Source organism: Uranotaenia lowii, unplaced genomic scaffold (genome assembly GCF_029784155.1).
Source record: "Uranotaenia lowii strain MFRU-FL unplaced genomic scaffold, ASM2978415v1 HiC_scaffold_870, whole genome shotgun sequence".
Taxonomy (NCBI): domain Eukaryota; kingdom Metazoa; phylum Arthropoda; class Insecta; order Diptera; family Culicidae; genus Uranotaenia; species Uranotaenia lowii.
In genome coordinates, this window is record NW_026598834.1 from 1,276 (window position 1) to 13,202 (window position 11,927).

General features: G+C 35.2%; 1 long non-coding RNA gene across 1 annotated transcript; it reads right to left on the bottom strand.

Annotated features, from left to right (window-relative positions):
• Positions 1-322: 322 nt before the first annotated feature.
• On the bottom strand, positions 323-9,530 carry LOC129760945 (uncharacterized). The gene is made up of 3 exons (XR_008740409.1): positions 8,583-9,530; positions 1,693-1,892; positions 323-1,628 (listed from the first exon to the last, which is right to left on the bottom strand). It is a non-coding gene; the product is annotated as an uncharacterized LOC129760945 (long non-coding RNA).
• Between the last annotated feature and the right edge of the window lie 2,397 nt (positions 9,531-11,927).

Here is an 11,927-nt window from a genome sequence, read left to right on the forward strand (position 1 = left end):
CATTCAAATAACCAATCAAATAAACTAACGAATTTGATTTTTGATATGAAAAACTAAAATTTGAGTTGAGAGAATCGATTCTTTCAAAACAAGAGACAGTGAATCATAGTGAAAATTGGATATCTTTTTTGAAGTAAGAAATAGATTTTAACGGATATTTTGAGAACACTTTGGAACGCTAAGTTTTTGTTATTTACGTAAAAACATTAATTTTTGATTTTTAAAATCTTCTAAGATGAAATTTAATTGAAATTTCCACAGTTGCACAAAGATATGAAATGAGAGCTTTTAAAGATGTTTACAGTTCAAAATGGTTCCGCTCAAGATCATATTTTATGGGAAAAATTGTAACTGATTCCGGAATTAGGTGAGCATTTTAGTCAATTAGTTATTCATGCGGACCTCGATCCAGACCACCTTCCAGTAACATTTTCTTCATCCCAAAGTCCCATTGAAAACCCTTTAAAATCAACTTTTAACTTTCAAAAAGCTGACTGGGAGCGATATAGGAATTTTATTGAACGTAATTTGGATGTAAACGTTCCACTTAATGTAATAGAAGATATTGATTTGACTGTAGAAAATTTGACAACTTCAATAGTCAATGCTAAAGCCGCTTCCATACCCAAATTTAAACATAAATTAATCAACCTTTGATCGATGATGATCTTCAGTTTTTAAATGACTGAAAAACATTCGTCGACGCTATTTTCAACGAAGAGATCCTTATTTGAAATTTATTCATTCCGACCTATAAATTTTATTCATAACGAAACCCTAACTAACCTTGAACTAACGTAGAAAAAGATCAAAAATTTGCCCAACAATATGAGTCTGCTCATGATTTGAATTTTAATGTTTTAGGTCCAATTGATGTTCAAATTTCCCTTGAATTTTATTATATTGTTTCTAAGCAAAATGTATTTGGAAGCTCTTGCGAAACGAATATTGATGAACTTAATTTGATTTTCATAAAATTTAAAAATTTGAAAGCTCCAGGGGAAGATGGTATTTTTTACATTCTTTATAAGAAGTTTTCTGAAGGCACTCTAAACATTTTAGTGAATATTTTTAATGCATGTTTTCTCTTGGATTGTTTTCCAAACTAAATGGAAAAATGCCAAAGTAACTGCAAACATGTTTCTTTTTCTCCTCTCAGTAAGAAGAAGCGGTATCCAAAAGTTTCACGCAAATCGGTTCAGCAGCTTCCGAGTCTATATGGAACAGAAAAACAGGCAGACATAAATGCAGACAAAATGCGTTTTTATCTAGATGTTCGTTTTTATTATAAAACCATTTATATCTGAAAAAATCTAAATAATCTAGGCCTAGCGGTCGATTGGAACTTATTATTTTTCTTTCCAATATTATTAAAAAAAAAACTTCACCATTTGAACGGCTTACATACATATATCAGAATTAGGGATGTTCATAGCATAATAACAAGATTAAAACTAAGATTCAATAAATGTCAAAATCTGAAAGTATGGATGTTCTTTCAAATTGTTTAAAATGGTTCTGCATAATCAACTTAAATGTTGCTTAAGTTCCGAGGGATTATCCGGAAACTAATCGAACGTGCCGTTGCACCGGATGGTTATTGCAAGAGGGCTTTGGGGTGCATAAATCTGTTGAACATAAATGAAACAATTATTTCCAGTACATATTAACAAAAATATTGAAAAGTATTACATCTTCCAGCTCTTGCTCCGAGATTATTCTGAGTTCTGCTCCATCCGGAAATAATATCTACCTTATTGATAAGACATTTTTTTAAATTGAAAACTCTGGTTACATCCTTCATATAGATTTTTTCCTACGGGGAAAGATGCCCAACCATTGCTTTGGTTAGCAAGAATGTTTTGGGAATCACGCTTGGATTATTCTGCACCCTGAAACAGTAGTCACTATTAAAATAGTTTTTCATAAAACTAAAGTTGTGACGGACAATGGATTAAAATGACGAATGTTTATTTTGGATGTATGTCAATAGCTCCATGAGTATTGTGAAAACTTCAATGAATTTCAACACACTACATGCTCATTTTTTTGATAGATAAACAAGATGTGATTTGACAAAAGACTCAATAACACATAGTTTCATTTTTTTGAAGACATATACCGTCTTTGCCGATTCACGCTTTACAGACTGAATAAATGACGTGGACAACTTAAGATTAACATTTAACAATCAGTTCCGAGATGAGAATCGAGCCCATGTCATCAGTGGATTATTGATTACCCCACTTACCACAGAGACGTACTCGCCAAAACTTAAAGTGCCTATTTTGCTTTGCGCCCTTATTTCCCCTATACATACATTACAATTCGCTTTACAAGATTCTATGTTGTTTTTTTTTCAAAACGGTTGAATATTTTAGTATCTCCAAACTTTCTCAACACTGCCCAAAATGTGCTTAATGTGGGTGACCGGTATTATCATGAATGAAAGATGCCAGTAGTAGTTTAATCCCAATGATCAAATGAATAAATTTCAAACTACATTTAAAAATATAACTCGTTCCATATAGCTTTCATTCAATTGGTAACCAATAAACGACAACTATACCTATGGTTACTTTGAATTAAGACATCCACATCGGGGTGGTGAAATTTACAAATAAAATTTGAAAAAAAAATTGAACAAACTAAATATAAAATTGTAGAGAACGAGATATTCAAGATCGAAAAAAAAAAATCTCGAATACAAAAAGTTATTGCATTTCTATCTTTTACAGTTTGATTATCGCTCTTTCAACTATTTGAATGTTCTAGTAATTTATCAAATTTTTCAAACTGAACCTTAAAAAATCGTCAGTTCTGGTAAAAAAGGTGTGTTTTCCACAGACAAATTTCTTCACAAAGACGGTGTTTTATTCAAGTGATGATGTTATAGGCAGGCATGCTCAAAAACCAAAGTGGGCTAGTATTCTTGAAGCTTCTTAAAAACTTTGCAAATTTCAGTTTTGATCCGCTCGTTTACCGTTGATTAATAAGATTTTGTAGTTGACACACACAATATCTACGAAGATATCTTTTAGATTTGGTCAGGTCAGGATCTAATGTGCAAACTACAGCACGACGTGTAGTCATCCCGATGCCCTAGGGTAAATTTTTACAGCATTGGGTTGCCTTTAAAAAGTACTATTCTGTCCACTTTTTTCTAAATTTACCACTTGCGCAATTTCGAGATATTCAAGAATTTGGCATAGTTTTTTTTTGATTGTTTTACGAAAAACATCAAGATTTGGCAGGACTCTACTCCTGTGAACGCAAAAATCAAAACTTTCGTACAGAGGAAATTCGAAGTAAATCAGGCTTTTTTCGTCTCATTAACGTTGAGCGAATCAATATTTTTTGGGAATTTTCCATTGCATTTTTGTTTGTGGCAATGATTTTTTTAACATCTGACTTGAATTTTTAGGGAACATTTGGACAATTGAGGGTATTTTCGTCAACTTAGCCAATATGTTAGTGAATATTCTGTACCAGCATGTTGGAGTTTAAAAACTTATAAAAAAAATTTTGTTGCTTTTATCCATTATTTGAATCAGATCCATTTGCTTGTAAGATAAACTTGTTCGGACTGGGACAATCTGGGATGTTTTCTCAAAAAAACCCCTGCAAAATCTGCTGATATAATTTCAAATTTTATGAAATTAATTTACGGTTTTATCGGTGAGGGTTAAAGAGTTGAAATGAAAGACGGATAGAATATCAGATGAAAATGCTAAGGTGGTGAAAAGAGCGAAGATCATTTGAAATAGAAGCTTGACCACATACTGAATTCTTTGTCCCAGAATTCAGTATGTGGTCAAGCTTCTATTTCAAATGCTCTTCGCTCTTTTCACCACCTTAGAATTTTCTTCTGATATTCTATCCGTCTTTCATTTCAACTCTTTAACCCTCACCGATAAAGCCGCAAATAAATTTCATAAACCAAACTCACGGTGATTTCTCTTCTTAAAATAATTTCAAATTTTCAAAACAAAATCAAGTCAACACTTGGGGAAGTTTTAACCGAGCTCAATAAAAATCAAATAGACAAAAATATCATTTCATCAAAATACATAAGAATTCTGGGAAGAATTCTGAGGAATTCTGAAACTTGATTCGCTAGAATCTCCTGGAATATTTTCTTCATTCAGAAAATAACAAATACTGATGTTTTATTTATTCTAGGGTGTGCTTTCCAGATTCCACGAATTTATTCGGTAATCCCGGGTTTTCAAAGTAAAGTGGTCAAATATGAAAAACTAAGTTCATAATTAGGCTCAATTTTTCTGAGCTTGTTTTATCCAAATTGTTTTTTTCCTTTGGGAGTGAAAACAAATTTGAACGCTGCTGACGCGTTTCAATAAAAATTGAATTTTCTGGTAGTCACTTTCTCATAATTTTATTTTCAAATGAACTTCGAATTCAAATTAGATTTGTCCGGATTTTATGTTAAAAAATCGAGATCAATTGCCCAGGTGTTATTATATATTGATATATTTAATATCTATTTTTTTTTATTAATTGATGATCCTAGGCTTAAGCCTTTTATCTGAATATAAACTTAGAAACAGCGACTATTCTTTTAATTTTATATAAAAAGCACTTCTTTGATTTGGTTTCTGGACATATTTAGATTGATTTCTTCTACGCATGCGTTGTTAAGTGCCATCATCATGTACATTGGTTCGATTCTCGTTTCTTTTCTTTTTGTTTCGATTATAGTCGTTTTAACATTTACTATTGGACTCGAACTCAAGGACATCGGCTCAGAAAGCAACTGACTTGCCCAGTGGTTCGTATCTCGCTCGATTCTGTATTCTGTTTAAAAGCTGGAATGGTCTTACGCTGCGTAGACTACTGCGTGCATCGTTGGGGGATATTTGTGAAAGCATGGACGGTGAAGAAAATCTTCCACTTGTCAAATCCCTGAAAAATAACGCATCGTTTGACTTACATCGATATTTTATCAAATCCAATCCAACCAGCATGCACAGGGCTTAGTAAGATTTCTCAGAGCGTATTTGAGAAATTTCTTGTAAACTCTTTCCAATCTGTTAACGTGCACATTTTACAAGGGTTGCCAAACAATACTGGCGTACTCGATTGTGGTCCGAACTAATCCAACATAAATTGAGACGATTCATTCAACAAGCATTCAACTCATGGCATATTCTAATGACCATTCCAAACATAGAGTTAACTTTGGATACTACCTGCTCTATGTGTTTCGTGAAATTCAGTTCTTTGTCTATCTCGACTCCAAGATCATTTACAGAGGTCTTTCTAGTGAGAATCAAGCTGTTTTCGAGGTGATAACCATACTTTAGATTAAGGTTGCCAGAATTTTTCCACTCCCATCCGGGCCTAGCAATTCCGGGCATTTTTTCAAAAAAACCTGGCAAAATCCGGGCATGGATTTCAATTTTTAAAATCCAAAAACCGGGCAAAATTTAAGTGTTTTTATATACAACAGAAAAGAAAAAATGCAAAAAAATGAAATTAATTTTTTATTTATGTAATTGCAGACTTCCAAAAACTGTTTGGTACACTTAAATATTTAAAGGTTTATAAAAGTAAATCAGCGAAATTATTTGAAACAATCGTTGAAAATTTTCATACCGTTAATCGATTTTGCTGAAACTTACTCAAAAACTTTGATTTTTTTTGGTTTCTTTGTGAAAATTGTGAAAAAATCCGGGCAATGACCGGACATTTTTCACGATATCCGGGCAACCAGGCCGGACCGGACTTTCTCGAAATTTTGCATCAAATATCCGGGCAAACCCGGATAAAACCGGGCAATCTGGCAAGCTTACTTTAGATTCGTAAGTTTTCGAGAAAACGATATAATACTGCATTTCGATGCGTTCAATTTCAATCCATAGGTTCTGCAACAGTTCGAAAATCGGTGCAGTGCGTTTTGCAGAGTCGAGCAATCCTTTGAGTTGCAAACAGAAAGGAAAATTTTCAGATCATCTGCGTATACTAGCAGTACCTGCAGCAGTACCTCGGGGAACTCGTTCATAATAGTGATGAAGAGAAGTGGTCTCAAGTGAGTCCCTTGTGACACACCACTGTTGGCCGAGAATGCACCGGATCTGACGTTCCCCAGCTTTACATATTGAAGTCTTTCAAATAGGTATTAATGTATCCATTTAAGGCATGTATTTGCAATTCCATTTTTGTTGAGCACGGATAGCAGTGCGCTGATTTCGATCGCATCAAATGTTTTTGACATATCAATATATATAGCGTCAACTTGCAATCCTTGCATCATCCATATCGGAGTTCTGGATACAAACTTCCCGAGATTTGTTATTGTTGAATTCAAATCAGTTTGTTTTGGTTTCGCCGACGGAGCGGCAGATTTCCTCTACCGAAACCGTAAGTATCAACAGTTATGGTTAATCGTTTTTTAAGAAACCGTGTTGAACTTGCGACATTTTTCTATCCAACCATGGATACATTTGGTCGTACACGATACTTTCAAAAAGTTTTGGTATGGCAGAGAGGATTGCAACTCCTCGATAATTTTCGACATTGAGCTTGGAAGAACTTTTATAGATGGGTACAATATGCGATATCTTCCAAAATTTTGAAAATATTCCATCTTGGAGTGAATTAAAAAAACAGGCAATGTAAGGGTTCTTGAAGTCCATTGACACACTTTCTGAAGAGCGAGTTCGGTATCCCTTTAGGACCACTGGCTTTGGATTCGTCAAGCATTCCTTCTTATATCTGTTATCGATACTGTTAGCTCAGGAATAACTTCCTCCGAAATAACGGATGTTTCATGAGCTTGAATATTATTCGAGCAGTACACATTTCGAAAATAATCTGCGAACAGTTCCGAAGCCTCTTCCAAATTATCTGCTTTATCTGGAGTTAACATATTTATTATCTGGAGTTAACATACATCCAAAAACGTTTCGGTTCAGTTTGAATATTTCTCTGTACATTTTTCAGGTATATACAACGTTGAGCTCTATGCAAGATTTAGAATGCATTCACCGCTACTCGATATGCAATTTGAGATTTACTTCTAAGGTACCTATCTGTTATGCTTCTTTCGTTTCTCTTTTAAAAGACTAATTGATTCAGCACTGAACCATTGGGGGTATCTAGAGCTAGCTGATTTAAATTTAGTTGTTCTATAATGGTTCAGCAATGAGCCATAAACGACAGTTTAGAATAACGAAATATTGAAATTTAAACACATTCGACCGAACGATAACTTTCACTTATGTTATCAAAAACCCCAAAACTGCTCAAGTATTATAGCATAGGGCGTGCATGTGCATAAGCTATTTCATCTGTAAAATTTTCGGCGGCAATAAAGATCGTACTCCATTCAACTTTTAACAGTATATGCATATTATTTGTAAATAGCCAGGAAAATTCTGTAATGCTTTCTATGGCACCCCCCTCCCCCTCAGATTAGAGTGAAACTATTCGAGGTGATATTTCAAGAGGGTTCCCTTACTTGTTACATTAAATATTTTAATAGCGATTTAAAATTTTTTTTCTTCAAATTTTCAAATATTCAAATTTTAATTTTCTTTGAAGGGGGCGGGGGAGACTGATCCGGGGGTCAAAAGCCCCCACTGCCTCTCGCTTAATACGGCCTTGTTATTTGATTTTTTCTAGGAATTTCGATTGTTGTAATCGGGAGCAAATCATTGCACCCGAAAATGGTAAAATCGGAAAGAATGATTCATTTTGTGTTATTTTATCAAAAAATAGGTGTGGAATTTTCCGCTGAATTTTTAGGCAAAAAAGTTATGAGCTGTTTAACAGGGGTTTGTTCTTGTCATTGAAAAACAATAAATTCAACCGAGCTCACTGCTTGTGCCTCGCGAAGTATTGCATTAAAGTAGTCATGCAATACCTCGCTATGCACCCAGCAGTGATGTCAATTGAATTTATTGTTTTTCAATGTCAAAAGACATACCCCTAGTTAACAACTTAAAACTTTTTTGCCTTATAAGATAAGAAGTTACGGTCTTGGATTAAGATTTTTAGCGGAAAGTTTCCTTCAGAGAATTCAAAAATGGGCACAAAACCATGAGTAACCTGTGTTCCACAGAAGAAACAAAAATGATGTAAATTTTTCAGTACAAAATATTTATTTTCCCATACAAACCTAATTGTTCAAATTTACTCATGTAAATTTTACTTAAACAATGGTAAATGTTACTTAAAAAATTAGCCAAAAACATGGATGAGTTTTGAACCAAAACGAAGCTTTTTAGACCCCAGGGTTTGAGAAATTTAAAAATGACCCCAAATCGTCTCAGTCTAATGTACCCCAGAGTTTCAAATCCCATCGTACGATTTTGTTTTCTTTTTTTTTTAGTACGAATGTTTAATGCGTTAAGTGGTTCTTAGACCATTTTTTAGTTTCTAAACAAACATTCATTTTCAATGTATCTAATGTTTATTTTACGACCCCTTTTTCTAGATGGTGGAATGTAATGGCGTTGACAATGATAACTTACGTGCTAAGAATGTGTCCACCACCTTCAAGGATGGTCCATGGGACCGGAACCGGATTGGTTGCAATGTGAATGAGGGTAGGTACTTACGGATCAGGGTACTGACGCAGGCGATCAGTGCGATGATGAAATCCTTGGACGGCGTCAACACCCCGGATGCGAGCAGCTCCAGCTCGCAGTGCATCCCGGTATAGCCCAGGGGACAGACGCACTCGAATCGCTTCGGCGGATGATGATCCCGGCAGCGGCCACCATTCTGGCACGGATGCCACAGACACTCGTTGCTGTTGACGCACTGGGCTCCGGATTTCCGATACCCATTGGGGCAACTGGCGTTTTGATGTTTTTTTTGTTGGTTTTATTGGGTCCCAGTTCCAATATAGACAACACACAACCACGTACACACACACATACGCACATCGATTTCCACGTTACGAACGAGCGAATTGGTTACGATCACATTGGTTTGGCGAATGGCGGTTGGTGGAAATGGGTGTGGTTGTTTGTGTGTTACAGATTTACGATTCGACATTGATAGCGATAGTGGGATTTTTATTGGTTTCGTGTGTGTGCGTGTGTGGTTTCGATTGTTTGATAGTGTGATTGCAGGCGTTTTCGTGGTTTTGTGGAATGCGATTCGAGCAGAATGGGGTAAATAAAAATGGATTTTTTTTGTTGCGGTTGTTGTTGAGTGCCATAAAACGAGATGGAGAAAAAAAAGTAAACGAAACAACATGAAATTCGCTACTCGCTACTACTTACCGACCTTAAAAGCTAAGTTTAGGAGAAAACCCACGCCCACAAACCGCTTTCATCGCTTTCGTTCTAGGAAAGAGGAAAATTCGTTTCGCATACATTTTCTAGAGGTGGATGCAGTGTCGTTTGGAATTTCGTTTCGTTACACAGTTGCTAGTCGTCCTGGGATACTTTTATTTTTTGTTACATCATCCCTCTACACTTCCGCTATAGAATGGAGTGTTCCATGCCGAAAAATGATAATGAAAAGTGCAAACGAGAAAATCATGCAAATTGTGTTCTACTTCTACCTTCTACTAATGCAATGGAGATAAAATACAAAATTTACACAACAGATTCGTATGCATATTTAAACAAGACAAGACGAAACAAGCACAAAATCGAAAATGACCCGCGCCGCCGGTAGAGATTCGAATCTTGGGCTGTTCCGAAAAAAAAAACCCAAAAACAGAAATCTCTACAAGTAGTGATGCTCACTCAGAATGATTAGCAGACAGACGAGGATGGCCGCCAAGGCCCCCATGCTCAGCTTCAGCGTTTGACCCTCCTGGATCAGTTCGCAGTTTTCGCCCCAGAACCCATCGGGGCAATCGCACCGGTACCGGAACCGCGGTTCCTGATTGATGCAGATTCCGCCATTGAGACAGGGCAGATCCAGGCACTCGTTCCGGTCCATGCAGCCCTTGCCATCCGTGGACATGACCCGGCCCTCGCCGCAACTGTTTTTGGCATTTGGTTAGTGTTTGGGGTTTTCCATTTGGTAATTAGTACTGGTTAGTGGAGTGCTTAGCGGACAAACGGTCGGTGCCAGATCTGTTTTGGATTTATTGGTCCTTGAGTAATTAAACTACTGATTTAAATTAGAATACATGATCGCAAAGATCCTCAAATGAAGGAATTCGGAAATATGCGGCATTTATTGCATCAAAATTTACAAATTTGATTTTTTTCAAAAAATCTAAAGATTGGTGTTCGATTTCGTGCAATATGATGTCAAATTTATGCTTTTTCAGTTCTTCTTGATAGTGTAACAATCAGTGAAAATATCGGGATAACTCATTTCTGGTAATCAAGATGATGTGATATTTTTTTTCAAAATTTGATTTACGAGTGATATGAAATTGTTTTAAAAATTAAAAAATCAAAATTGAACGAAAATTAATTATTTAATTTTCAATTAAGATTGTTAAATACTTTTTCTTCTTCTTCGTGTTATACTGAATGCCAGAGATGTTAAATACGAGTTTGGGCCGTGTGTTTTGTGTTTGAGGGCCGATTATTATAATCAATGTTGTAGGTTTCAAAATAATTTCTAGTAATTGTTACCAGCACTAGTTACTATGAAATTTTTACCACGAACTAGTAAAATTTCGCGAAAAACTCCAAATTAAAGAGCTTTACGCAAAGGTTGATAAAATTAATGTTCAAATATTCTAGCAACTAGTAATAGCACAGAAAACAGACGTAGAAGCTAGCCTACAAAACTTGTGTAAAATTTCCAGCGATCGTTTTGAACCAATTCTTGTTTTTTGGCTGGGCCACCAGATGTATCTAAGCACACCAAAGAGAACTGTCAAAACCATACTGACAAATAGAAAAAAATTTGGTCAGTTTTGAACAGGTCGTATGAACTGTTTGGCATGTTTTATGAAAATGCTGTTAAAGTTTCGTAACACTTTCGTCCGGTTGCGTTATGGAAAAATATCTTAAAAGTTAATCGCTATTTCCTTCAAGCTAAAAGTGATAAACTTTGGACAATGGGAAGCGAAAGTTTCTGAAAGTAACCCGCTTCGAGATGTGTAATATCAGTTCTGATGGGTAAGACTGATCGTCAAGAATGTTCCTAATTGACTGGATATAGCCGATTCATCCCCTGGCTATAACCGCTCAAGAAGTGCAAAACATTATTGTTAAACGGTTTATTATTTCGACTGCTTTAGTGGTGCAAAAATAAAGGAATGAATACAATTCTATCACTGGTACTTTATACGGTTTTAAATTATTGACTCTTTTTGATGAGTGAAACAACTTTTTTTTAATTTAAATTTACGCAACGTTTCGGTTTACTAAGGGAGATCTTATGATGGGCGAAGAAAAGTAACCCGAAACGTTCCGTAAATTAAAAAAAAATTATGTCGCTCTGAAATTCTGTCCAGTGAAAAGTTATTCTTATTGCATTTATCTAGCAATAAATAGAACCCGTCTATTTTTGAGCGGCATTAGTTTAATTATTAATAAATGAATGTTTGATTTGTAACTTTTGAACGGCGCAATAGATGGCACTGTTTCAAGTCAATTATCAACGTATTTGTTTGTAGATTTCAGCATTTGAAATTTTACACACTTTTTTTGAAGTTTTTTTGTTCGAGCTTGTACGTCTGTTCTCTGTGGTAATAGATACAAACACTAGTAAATATGGAAAATTAGACATGACCTAGTAAAATTTCAAGAAAAGGGCCAAATCTAAAACTGTGGCCTTTTTAATAAATTTTTACTAGTTTGTGGTAAAAATTTCATAGTTACAAGTGCTTTTAACTATTACTATTTGCTAGAATATCCCAACATTCATTTTAACTATCTTTGTTAGAAGCTTTGTGGTAGTTTTTCGCGAATTTTTACTAGTTAGAGGTAAAAATTTCATAGTCACTTTTGCTGGTATATATTACTAGTTGCTAGAAT